The sequence below is a fragment of the Pseudorca crassidens genome, chromosome 6 (genome assembly GCF_039906515.1).
Source record: "Pseudorca crassidens isolate mPseCra1 chromosome 6, mPseCra1.hap1, whole genome shotgun sequence".
Taxonomy (NCBI): domain Eukaryota; kingdom Metazoa; phylum Chordata; class Mammalia; order Artiodactyla; family Delphinidae; genus Pseudorca; species Pseudorca crassidens.
In genome coordinates, this window is record NC_090301.1 from 51091373 (window position 1) to 51105328 (window position 13956).

The following is a 13956-nucleotide window of genomic DNA, read 5'->3' on the forward strand; positions in this document are numbered from 1 at the left end:
GAACTACCATATGACCAAGCAATCCCACTACTGGGCATATACCCAGAGAAAACCATAATTCAAAAAGACACATGCACCCCAGTGTTCATTGCAGCACTATTTACAATATCTAGGTCTTGGAGAAACCTAAATGTCCACTGACAGATGAATGGATAAAGAAGATGTGGTACATATATACAATGGAATATTACTCAGCCATAAAAAGGAACGAAATTGGGTTATTTGTAGAGACGTGGATGGACCCAGAGACTGTCATACAGAGTGAAGTCAGAAAGAGAAAAACAAATATCGTATATTAACGCATATATGTGAAATCTGAAACAACTGGTATCAATGGTCTTATTTACAAGGTAGAAATAGAGACACAGACGTAGAGAACAAACATTTGGATACCAACGGGGGAGGGAGGGAGGTGGGATGAATTGGGAGATTGGGATTGACATATAAACACTATTGATACTATGTATAAAATAGATAACTAACGAGGACCTACTGTATAGCACAGGGAACTTTACTCATTGCTCTGTGGTGACCTAAATGGGGAGGAAATCCAAAAAAGTGGGGATATATGTATACGTGTAGCTGATTCACTTTGCTGTACAGTAGAAACTGACACAACATTGTAAAGCAACTATACTCCAATAAAAATTTTTTTAAAAGTCTTCAGAAAAAGAATGAGAGGGCATTCACACTTGTATTTTCATGCACTGTGACGTACATACCGCACTGAGTAGGAACTCTAAAAAAAAAAAAAGGTAGGATTTAAAATCTTTCATTGCATACTTTCAGTTTCCTGCCTTTTAAAATGCATGTTACATTAAAAATAGTACAACTTTTTTTTCTGAGTGATTCCAGGTCAGTGTTTTGGTCATCTTGTCCTACACAGTGAGGTAACTGTGTAAATTTATGGCGTTTCTGCTTCTTCCCTCCTCAGACAGCTAGCTCATACATCTCTGCCAATCATTTTAATTGTTACTTCTACAGCTTACTTCCTTTATTTGCCTCTAGACTGCCAGGGCCTAGGGGGACCAGTATGCTTTTAAGAATTAAATATTTAATAATAGACTTAGCAATGGCCTCAGATCCAGAAGGGGCAAAATGATGCCATTTCCAACCCCCAAAGTCCTTTATCAATTCTAGTCCATCTGTATTTAAAGCTGAGATTGTCTTGTTATATTGAGGGAAACATATGAGAACCTTGCTCTAAGATAGCTTGTTGAAAGTCAATAAGATCATTTTAAGTTTGGTCTTGAGAATAAAATCTTACAAACTTACTCAAGAATGCAGTGAATAAAATTTCTGTCAAGAAAAAAAAAAAGGTGGCTTTGGCTTCCTATCAAAGATAAGGAAAGCACAACATGGCTCCTGTTGGTAATTACACCAGAAAGAGATATAGAACACAGATCATAAATGCAGTGCTTATCATGTAATTTTCAACACGTGGGCCTAGTAATTCCCTGAAACTAATCTTTGGACACTCTTACTTCTGTTTGATGTTTTTGTCTCTTAATGAAAAAATTGAAAATTTTCAGAATTTGACCTAGAGTGTTTTAAAACTTGGTAGTTCATTTATTTAACACGTGGCTCAGAGCTTTGCATAGAGTTCAAGTTTAATAAGTATTTGTATACTGATTGGCAGCAATGCTGATATCTTTACTGTTCCAAAAATACACACTCCACAGAAAGAATGCAGCCTGTTCTGACAACTGAAACGTGGGATATTTTGTCATGAGGACCTGTTGAGAAAGGAATTAATGAAACTGTTCTTAAAGCAGTCTGTGATCAGACAAGAATATAAGGTTTTAAAAGGGAGAATGTTTAGAAAAGTTTCATAGGCCAGTACAAGTTTGTAAGAATGTAAGAATGTAATCCTACCTTAAATTTGCCCCACTAAGAACCAAGTCTTCAATTTATCTTGACATTTTTATTTTATAACATATAATATATATATGTTATATAATATATATAATAAATATAATAAATATATATTTATTTTATATTCCTAATTGGATTTCCATTAATTTATTTTGGAAGATAATCTGATGAGTATTTCAACTTCTCACAGCTCATAAATATTATTTAGAAAGTCAAAATGCATTAAAGCAAGAGAAAAAGAAGTTGGTGCTAGCTGTTAGCCATCTTCTATAAATAAGAGCAGTGGAAACAGGCAGATGAACTGAGGCAAATAAAATCTAGGGTAGACTAATTTTTAAAAATTAACTCTGAATCAACTTCTTAATCCTTTTCCCTCTTCCTAATATTTTCAAAGCACTCAAGAGAACAAGGTAACATACCAAGTAATCTTAAGAATTGTCCAAAAGTGCTCTGTTTTCTCCAGACAAAATTTCAGCTCCTGAGCACATGGCACACAGGACCTTTGACCAGTCCCCAGCATCTCTCCGTGTTCCCTCCTCCACAGGCCTCACCCCCAGCCACAGTGTTCCGGGTTTACCTGCCTTTGGCTTCTGTGCCTCTGCAGCTGCTCAACCCTTTGTCTGGAATCCACACCACGGGCTTCTCTATGAAAATCTTACTCATCCCTCAACTAACAGATGAAGTTCATTTCTCCTGCGAAGTCTTTGCTATCTGTGACAGGGAGAGCTAGTGGGTTCCTCTTCCATACTCAAATAACATTGTCCACATCAGTCTTATGGAACTTATTATTGTTTTACACAGCTTTCTTTTCCATTTGACTATGTTGTTTCCTATAGACAAGGACTGTATTTAGCTCATCCTCAACCAAAAGAGCCTAATACATGACCTGCCTGGCAGATAGTAAGCATTTTGTAAATGTTTGTAGAATGAATGAGTGAGGGTGAGAGAGTAAATGAATGAGTGACTGAAATACACATCAGCAATTTGTAATTTGTTTCAGTACGGCTAAAATTAAACCGTTAAACTGACATTCATTTTTAAATCAGAAAGGTTATTCAGTCACTGATTCAGTGTTTACTAAGAGTCCTCAGCAATACAAATGGAAGACATAAGAATACTCCTGAAAGACAAATAAGACATTGGCCCTGTTTCCAAGGAATTCAGTCTAGCTAGAAGGGATTACCCATACACACAAATAGATAGGTATAATGCATTCTGAGTCTCAAAGGAGCACAGCTCGAAGGATTTAGAAGTGGGGGCTCAGAGAGAGGACATCTGTGCAAATGAAGCTACAGAACAAATGTGGAGGCGAGAAACCACGCATTGTTTTTGAGGAACTTAATGCAGCTCTGCATTGCTGCAGCCTGAGATTAAAGGAAGCTGTGGTAGGAGGTGGGGCTAGACAGGTAGGAGGGGCCAGATCGTAAACAGCCCTGCAAATTATTTCCAGGGCCTTGTCATAAAGGAATGGGTGCACATTTGAAGGGTTGTAATCAAAAAGTCACAGGGTTAGATTTGTGTGGTCAGCTGTCGGAGGTGGGGAAAGGCAGATTGGAGAGAGAGAAGATTAAGGCAGACTTAATCCATTGTTTAAGTCCATTGTTATTACATATGGACCTATAATGTGAGTTCAAAATATAAAAATTATTAAAAACAAGAGTACTAAGCATCTTGTAGGAACTTTTGTATAAAAGATTTTGTAAAAACTTCACTAAGTTATAAGACTGAAGGATCTTTAGATTTTAATTAGGGCAAATAGGATAGATGGGTAAATGGGAAAAATACTGACTATTCCAACAGAAAAGCAAAAAAAGCTCATGTCACAATTTGGCCTTGTAAAGGAGCATGACATTAAACATGGGAACCCTGCTCTCTTCTGTGAGCCTCACTTTCCTCTAAAATGAAAGATTCTGCTTACCTTACATAGTTTCCTGTAAAAAACAAATTAGCTATACAAAAACACAGTTTATGTTGAAGCACTACACAAATATAGGGTGTTTACACATTACTTTTTAAAATCTTTGATTTAAGTAAAGCAAATAGCCAATCTCCAAGAAGGCTGCAAACCTATTCCCAATTCGGCATCTTTATAAAGAGGCAATACATATCTCATCCCAGAAAACATAAGGGAACACTGTATTAGGTATTAAATGAAGGAAGGCAAGCCCATATAGACAACATCTGCCTATTCTACTTATAGGCATTGTTTTTTCTTCCTGGACTCCCATTAGCGTTAATAAGGATGGAGTGTGTACGTCTTAGTATGCCAATAGTGTGTCATTAACCCTCCTAAACACTAATGGATATAATGCACATACATTTCAGCAGAGCAAGCGATAGACTTCTCTATTTTTAGTAACTATATACTGATGCAAACACATGTTTTACAGTATACTGACTCAAATAAAAATTGTAATTTGAGGGCTTCTTAGAGAAATGTCTGATTCTGTAAGACTGGGGTAGAAGATATACAAATGAGCCTGGAGTATCTTGTAGCACCAGAAAGTAAGAATATGCTAAAACAAACAAAAAAAACCCCACAGTAATGGTGTGAGCAACAAAATAAAGAAGTACTGAGTTATAACCCAGAGTATTAAATAAATATCCATGAGTCCATACTGATAAAAATAAATGATTGAATAAATGTAAAAAAATGGAGGAGCAGAGACAAATGTTCTGTGCAAAATGAATTCCAAATAGTTATTTATTGGAATTTATTCCAAAAAATTTATATTTACAAAATAATTTTATGTAGATACATTTTTTTCAAGGAGGTGGAGTCTAACTTCCCACTCCTTGAGTGTGAGCTACACATGGTGATTTCCTTTCAGAGAATGAAATATGGAAAGGGGGTAAAAAAACCAGTACCTCTGCAGTGGGGAGAACTGGCGAACACTCCCTCAACCAGGTGATCAATGTCAACGTCAACAGTGATAAATCAGATTGATAGCTTGTACCCTTGATACCATTTGATGAAATGGTCACTTTATATCTATAGTCTTTCTCCCCAGAACCCACAACCCCAGTCTAGTCATGAGAAAAACATCAGACAAATCCCAATAGAGGGATATTCCAGAAAATACCTGACCAGTACTCCTCAAAACTGTCAAGGTCATCAAAAACAAGGAAAGTCTAAGAAACTGTCAAAAGCAAGAGAAACCTAAGGAAATGTGATAACTAAATGTAAGGTGGTATCCTGGATGTGTTCCTAGATCAGAAAAAGGACATTAGGCAAAAACTACACAAATACGAATAAAACATGGACTTTAGTTAATAATAATGGATCAATATTGGTTTGGTAAGTAACAAATGTACCATATTAATATAAGGTATATATCATAGAAAAAACTAGATATAGCATATATGGAAACTCTGTATTATCACAATTTTCCTGTAAATCTAAAACTGTTCTAAAATATAAATTTTATTTTTAAAATAGTATAATTTGAGTTGGAACTTACTCTGTTAAAAGTAATATTATTAAGAGGAAAGACAAAGACATGAACCAGACTTTTAAAAATGGAATCAAATGCACAAGGATTTCCAAATGCATTGGAAAGTGATGTCTATGTAGTCCATAAGTAGGGCCTTTTTAGACTTTGCATGGCAGCAAAGTACTTGGTGATGATCCATGTAGGATTTAACTGTCTACATTATGGTATCATCTTAAATGCTTTGGAAGTTTGTATGAGCAGGAGGAATGAAAATGGTGAGATGTGTGTTCCACTTTTCCATGACCCAGTCCATTTAACTCTGCAGACACGTGTAAACATGACTCTTCCTTCTGTGATCTGAAAGGCCTTACCTTCTGGTCCCCCAGACGGCGTGGGTTTCCTCACATCCCCGATAACTCTGCTTAAATCCTGTACAAGGACTTACCATGGTGTGCTCTGCCTGTCCACTTGTGTGTTGCTTCCTCCAGACTGGTCTCCTAGAAGGTGCGGATTTTGCCTTTCATCTCTGCAGCCACACCACTTTAAGGCCATGCTCGATACACAGTGGAGGCTCATATGTGATGTGTGGTGGTACATTTTTAGTGCTTATGCAACTGAATTTTACCATTTGCAGACTTGGGAGAAACCTAGAGACACTGGGTCTTGATTTATCTGTTCCAACCAAATACAAAAGTTCATCTCTTCCCCTACTTCTAAGATAGGAAGCAATTTTAAAAGTTGTATGTTATTTAAACAGAGGAATGTATTGATACATTTAAAAGATTAAGCTTAAAATAGGTGTAAATATATACAGACACCTGAATGGAACCATATTGATGAAGAGTGGTCTCCTTTTCAAAGTTTAATTGGCACCACATGGGGACATATGTATGCATATGGCTGATTCACTTTGTGCAACAGAAACTAACACAGTATTGTGAAGCAATTATACTCCAATGGAGATCTATTAAATATATATTATATATATATATAAAAAATATATATATAATGCACATACAATACAATCCCCCCCCCCAAAAAAGAAAGATACATTCTCAGATCAGTTCTCCAATCTGACCCCACCTTCTGAATTCAAAGATATGAGGAAAGATGAACATAGAACTTAGTGAAAGAAATTGAAGAGAAGTGAAGGAAGTGGATCTGGAAATAGAAGCATATTTGGTGGGTTTTTTTTTTTTTTAAGGCAAGACTTGTATATATTTAGAATGTTCTTTGTTATCTAGAAATCTGTTAAAGTGTTTCTTGAGTTGCATAAATAATAAACCCCACCCTACACAGTAAATAAACCAGGCCAGCACAAACATAAAAGCCAAGATTTAGAAAGGCAAATGTGATGAATACCTGAAGAACAACCACAGAGGGACAGAAATGTTATAAAAAAAAAAAGGAATGCAATGTGGAGACGGCCTGATGCGAAGCTAAAAGATCTTGCTACCTTCTCTCCCTGACTTTTCAACATGCAGGGGGTGATGAAAACAGGATACTATGGCTAGTCTATTCCTTTTGAGAATTTTTTTTTTCAGCACAATTATAAGAGGTTTCAAACTCAGGAAGAGTGATTTGATCATAGTTCTATATAATCATTGTTAACCTACCTACATTGCCTAATTATAGGCTGAATTTATATGATTTCCTACACATCCCCCTGGCTAGAAATGTTTATTGTATGATCTTCTTTAGCACCCCCAAATTTACCATTAAACACCACTTTCTTAGGCTTTTTTGAAATATGAGATTGATTAAATATCAATACCTCTGAGAGGGCTGTTAGTTAGCTGGGAAAAGAGGGGCTGGGTGTCTGAGAGGAGGAGGCAGGTGAATGAAGCAAAGCAGGGTTTTGTTACAAAGGAAGTGAAAGGTCAAAGATCAACTCCACAAATCTACCTGAGATTGGTACAAATAAAAGTGGAGTGAGTGTTGCAAGGTTTGGTTGTCCACATGCTTATTAGGATCAGGCACCTTTAGCCCTGACTCTTCAGTTCCTACTGGGATGAGAGCAAAGCTCTGGCAGGGATTTTATTCATCTCCAAGACCTTCCATCCCTCCTTGGTCTCTCCCCAGGACTTCATTCCTCCTTTCTGCAGCCTCAGGGGAAACGAGGAGGAGTGTACCTGCCTCTTAATCCAGGATTCAAATAATTACTCAAAATAGATCTTACATATTGTGTGCCTTTTCTAAGCATGCTCTTTACACATATTGTTTCATTTTGTCCCCACAACAGGCCTGTGTGGTGGGTATCACCTCTATTTAACTAATGAGAGAAGAGACAGGTTAAAATCATTGACTTGCTGAAGTTGAACAGTTAACAAGTGGTGTCACTGAGGTTTGAACACTGATTGCTTCCCCCACAATGTCCACGTCTTTTCCTGCTGGGTCCCATTACATTACTACGATCAACAGCTTTCCCTGATTTGAAGATTATCCTTCAGTTAATATTACATGGCACATCTTTGTCACTGTCACCTACCATCCTCCAAAATCCATGTTAGACTTTTTATTGGGCCAGTTTGATTTATTTCCTTCCCTGGGCTCTTCCTTATTTACATTTATTGCTTTATTATGAAAAGAGGCTAAACTGAGATAAAATATCAAGATCACACCGTCCTTGGAGGAAACAAATGTAGGAGTTACAATGCTGTAAGCATTCAGAGAAGACATACTGGACATGTCAGAAGAACAATCTCTGGACACTGAAGTAGCAAAGAAATTATGAAGGATGAGAGGAAGAAGATGTTTTTCAGAAGTCCATGAAAAATCTGACTTGTTATACATTAAGAATGGTAATGTAATACTAATAGACCTGCTCTACAAAGCTGTTTTTCAGTCAGCTGCTTTGTTTCGTGTTCAGATTTCCTTTTAAATCGATAGCCCTTGCTTTGCTGTCTTCAACTGAAGGCATTTGCCTTCCAGTAAAACACACACACACACAAAATGGGGGTGGAAATGAGTCAGCCATTTCCTGCCCCAAGATTCAAACCTACTTTGCTTTTCTGAAAACATGATTCAAGCTATCCAACAATAATTTAATTGGCTGTTCTGTAAATTACAGGGCTGACCACCATATAAACACCAGAGAAATCACATGGGTATTCAGTAGTCAGCTATCATTTTTCTGATAATCCTCAGAACTTTCTATTTACATAATTATAAAGCACTATATCACACAGGGTAATGGAAAAGTAAGTCTGTTTTCTATGCAACCTTCAACTTGTGATTTTTTATGCATAATATATATTACAAATTTATGACTCATCTATAGAGATGAAAAAATGTGGTCAGCACACCATATCTGAAATATCATAATGTATCTCATGAGAGTTTATAATATCCTCTGGTTTTAAGGGATGTAATCTTGACATAATAAGTCTATTTCATAACTGGTTGAATGATGGCCTTCAGGGGGACCAGTGTCAACTAGAGGGAGATATGTGTGCTGCAGGCCTTTCTTTGCCCTGTTCTGTTTGATACGTCTATTACAGATGTGGATAAAAATATCAGAGATAAATTTATATAACCTATGGATGACAAACAATTGAGATAATGGAAAATAAAATAGATGATGGAATCGTGATATGAAATATGACATGTTCATGTGACAGTCTGATCTAAGAAGATGAAAATCAATTGGAATGATAGCACTGTCTTGCTTTTTGGTTAAGAAAAGACATAATTTTTAAATGAGCTATACATTATAAATAATATGGCTTTAAAGCAGTACATGAAAAAGGCTTGGAAGTTTTGAATTTATGGTAAGCTCACTATTTGTCACCAATGTATATGGCTGCCAGAGAAAGCTAGTACAATTTGGGGTCGCATTAATGGAGTTAAATTATCTGGAATGAAGGAGGTGACAGGCATAATTGAAGTCTCCATTCTCTTCTGGTCAGACCACTCCTTAAATATAAGTTGATTTTGAATGATGTACTTCTAGAGTGATATAGGCAAAGTAAAGCTTATTAGGAGATCAGGAGTGAATGTGAAAGGACAGGCATAATTGACATTGAAATGTTTTAACCTGGAAAGAGAGAAATTAGGGGTGAGGCAAGGACCTGATAGATGTCTTGAAATATTCAGATAGTTGTCATTTTTAAATTTATCACAAATAGCAACAAGATATAGAAAAGAATCCATGAATATAAATTTCAATAGAGAAAAGATCTTTCTAATAGACCAGAGAGAAGGTAAGCACCCTAAGGAAATGATTCATTCACCATCAGTAGTGTTGGGTACATTTAAAAAAATTATTTAAAAGTATATGTATAAGCACTGCTTATGTCTCAAGCATTGTGTTAAGCCCTGCAGATAAGGTAATAAACAAAATAGGCACTGTCACTGCTGCCATGTAGATCACTTCTGGTGTAGTTGGAGAGACAGACACTTAATATATAATTGAACATTGTGATTACTTGCAATGAAAGAACTATAGAGAATGTGTAACTATTAATAGAGAGTTCATAGCTACACATAATTTAGAATGGAGGGTTAGGGAAAGCTCCTTTCAGGATCTGACCTTTAAGGACAGGGCTTGAATGATAAGTAGGAACTAAGCAAATAAAGAATGAGGACAAGAAGGAGGCAAGGGAGAATATTCTAGATGAAGAATGTATGCAGACTCTTCAGGAAAGAGCTTGTTGCATTTAGAAGTTGGCAGAATGCCACTGTGGCTGGGACCTAGTGGGTAAGGAGAGGAGAGCCATATTGGAGCCACAGGGCAGTACGCTTTCTAAACTTTGCTCTGGAATAGGAGTTTTGTCTAAGGGCAGTGAGGAGCTATTGAAGAGTTTTAACCAAGGTAGTGGCATAATCACATCCGGTTTTTAAGAAGTTCACTTTGGGTACAGTATAGAAAACAGATGGGAAGTAGAGGAAAGAGACTGAATGGAGAGTAACCTTTTATATCCTGGCAAAGAAATGAATGTGACTTGAATTGTGATGGTGACATTGGAGATAGAAGAGGGGAAGGTGGGAGAGGAACTAATGGGGCGCAATCCACAAGACCTGGTGCTCTACTAATGAAGAGAGTGAAGGAGAGAGAGAGAGTCCTTGGAGACCCCCAGAACTCAGGAATAAGCACCTTTCTGAGAAGGGGAACGTGAAGGACAAATTGATTTGCTGTGGAGATCAGAAGGTCAGTTTTGAACATGCTAATTTTGATCTCATGATCTTTGATTTCCATGAGATTTCATTTCATTTATTCAACCTATGACATAAGAAAGACATGTTAGATAGATGATTGGATATCTGGAGTCTGGTCAATTTTTAGACTTGCTACAGCAGAATCACCCGGAACTTCTGATTATTTGGCTACAGCCCAAGCCTAATATATTAGAACCTTCAAGAGAACATAGCCAATCTAATACCCTGAGGTTAGATGCAGTGGAAAAAATGGAAGTGATGTTTGATGCATCACTAGATAGTTGTACTAGTTAATCTTTAAACTTGACAACTTTGAATGACTATAATGTTATGACTAGAAAGATGGCAAGACCAAGAACTAATTCTACTATTACTTTCTAAGAGTAAATGTTCTGATCAAGTCATGAAGCATCTCTGAAGGAAGAGAGCCATCTCCAGATTCTTCTATTTACATTGCCATGTTTGTTTCCCACGATGCTGCTATCTTGGCCAGAAACTAACTGTTGGAGGAACCAGGCTCTAGCCAGAGGCAACCACCTAATGGTTCCAGTGGTCCATGAGATAACCTCTCTTAAGAATCCAGCCAAATTGATGCATCATTCTGGATGGTTACTAATTTTCCAAATCAGATTTTCTCTTTGACTAGAGGGGAAGGGAGTGGGAAAAAGAAAAACAGAAGCATACGGATAAGTAAGAACATAAGAGTTAAAGGGGGATCAAGCAGAGAGAGAAGCAAAGAGAAACAGAAGCAGGGTCACAAGTATGACAATTAGTAGAACAAGGTTTAAGGGACATCCTCTTCCCAGCAGATGACAATGTAGCTGGATTCCCCAGTTCATTACAGTTCATTTATTCAACAAGTTTTTATTGAGCACCTATTATGTACTAAGTGCTGGGAATATCAAATGAACAAAACTGTTGTCATGGACCCCTCATTCTAGGTACATAATGATGAGTGCCATGGAAAAAATTAAGGCAGTGTTATGAGGACATGGATAGTGATGGTAGGATGGGCAGTTATCAGGAAATGAAGACCTTTCTGAGGAGGGAACTGAGTCACCTGTGAGGCCACTGGGTAAAGAGCTTCTCAAGCAGAGAAAGTGGAAAGTACAAATGCTGTGATACAGAAGTGTGTTTGAGATGTTTATAAACCGAAAAAGTCCATGACATTGAACCCTGATGAACAAGGGGCAGTGTGAAAGGAGGTAAGATCAAGGAGAAAGGACAGTGCAGCTCATTCAGGGACTTGTAAGCCGTGATGGGATTTTTCATTTTATTCTGAATGCAACAGGAAGTTTTTTAGGATTTTGATCAAGGGGGTGGCATGATCACATTTGTGCGTTAGAGGAATTACTCTGGTTTGTGTGTGGAGACTCAATTGTAGAGGGTCAAGAGCAGAAGCAGGAGAGCAGTAAGGAGGCTACTTCAGCAGCCCAGGCAAGAAGCAATGGTGGTCGCACAAGGTAGTAGCAGTGGAAGATACGGAAAATAGAGAAGGGGTACATCTTGAAATTAGCACCAACAGGAGTAGATGATGGATTGGGTAAGGGGGAGCAGTCAAGGATTATGCAAAGGTTTTTGTTCTCAACAGCTGAATAAGATTTATTGAGATGGGGAAAACCCAAAAAAGAACCAATGAGTTTGGTTTTGGACATATTAAATTTGAGAAGTTTCAATGAATGTCATTCATTCAGGTGAAGAAATTTGGTAGCTAGTTAGAAATGGGAGTCTGAGGTTCAGGAGATAAGTTATGGCTGCAGATATGAATTTGGAGGTGATCAGCCTATCAGTCCTGACAGTGTACCTGTTAAAATGGTTTCCTCGCTCTATTTCTTACCCCCTACCTACCCATGCACCTTCATAAAGCCTTCATCACAAGAGGTGATCTGGACATGTCTCTGTTTTCTGAGAGCTGGTGGAGCCATAAATACCATAGTAACTGAAAGAGGGAAAAATAAATGAATGTAGGAGCTGGGAGACTAGTCTGTCTGGGCATTTATTGAAATGGCGTAGGCAGAATGTAGCATCTCTCTCCTGGGTATAGGCCTGTATATCCAGTAACTCCTCACTACCTAATACAAGAGAAGAAGGAAGGAGTCTAGCTAGTTGTTTTGTTTTGTTTTACTAATCAGCTACTCACTGGGTCATTCATGAAGCTCTAGTTGGCCATTTGGTCAGAGTGATTTCTTTCAGAACTATTAATCATATCTGGTGCTACTTTGCTCTCCTAGCAAACATTTTTTACATTCAATAATTGCATATTCCACTGCAGTCTGAAGAATTATACATTTCAGAGCAGTTGTTATTATTGATTTTGCATTTCAATAACATTTGCTTTCTAATTCATCTTTTTTATGATTGAAGCTTCTTAATTTGCTTACAATGCACCATATGTTACCATTGCTTAATTTTGTCCCAAAATATTCATTTCTAGCTCTAAGGGACAGGTAGACTGAATAAAATATGTGGATTTAGCTCTCTTTACTCTTTTATCAGTAGCAGGCGACTTTGCTAAGTATTTACAGGTAATAAATGAGGACCTAAGTGGCTTGTAATTATACCCGAATAGCCTCATGAAAGAATTACTGTGCTTTCTCAAGCCTTTAACTCATGACCAAAAATGATTATCATTGAATGGCCATCTTGGAGGGCTCAACAGTAGTAAGGTTATGGGTAAAAATATACAATATGACTAACTTCCCTAAACGTTAGCATCCCACATTCTTACATTTGAGAGCTAAGTATAAAAACCATGAGCCTTTGGGGCCTTGATTTTAAGATTTTTCCTTTAAAAATAATGCTGTTATTCTCTAAAGAACATGAGAACAGTCTTTATTTAGTTAAGCTAACCCAAAATAGAACAGAGGAAATTATTAAATGAGTGAACATGTATCTTTCTTTGGGACCCATTCATGCCAAAACTGATGTGTTTTAAAAGTACAAGATGACTTACAAGAGGGAAAATACCTTCAAAAATGATTACACTGATCTTGAGAAAGGGATGCCTGATAGCCTCAATAATTACCCTGGAATTAACTACAATGCTGATGACTGCATTATTTACTGCAGTCTTATGAACAAGCAAACATTGTATTTTATAGCTGCACAGGACAGAAGTTTATGGAAAGTAGCTATTAATGTGTCCCCTTATGTCCCACCTCTCTTTCAGAGAGAAGCCCCAAATCTAGAGAGCATACAGCATGGAAAATTTCACTCCCAATTTAGACATCTCTCTAGACTCCAGAGGAAGCTGTTCAGCTGGCCTCTCCTGTAGTTGAAACCGAGCTGTACGACAGCATGATGAGTCACTGGGCCAACAGCCCAAGTGCCAGGCTGGAACACGAGCAACTAGATTGGACACACTCTGCCTCATGTTAGGAATACTGTTGTGTGAGAAATAAAAGAAACCTTCTCTGGAATTGATGTTGGTCAAAATTCTGATACACTTAGATGTTCTTTTTGCAGTTCTAATTTGGTGGGGGAGGGGTGG

The 13956-nt window shown here is 37.4% G+C and overlaps 1 protein-coding gene across 2 annotated transcripts in view; it reads right to left on the bottom strand.

The window, feature by feature from the left end:
• Positions 1-13956, bottom strand: part of PPP1R1C (protein phosphatase 1 regulatory inhibitor subunit 1C) — a 134223-nt gene that overhangs the window by 47257 nt on the left and 73010 nt on the right. The window lies entirely within an intron of this gene.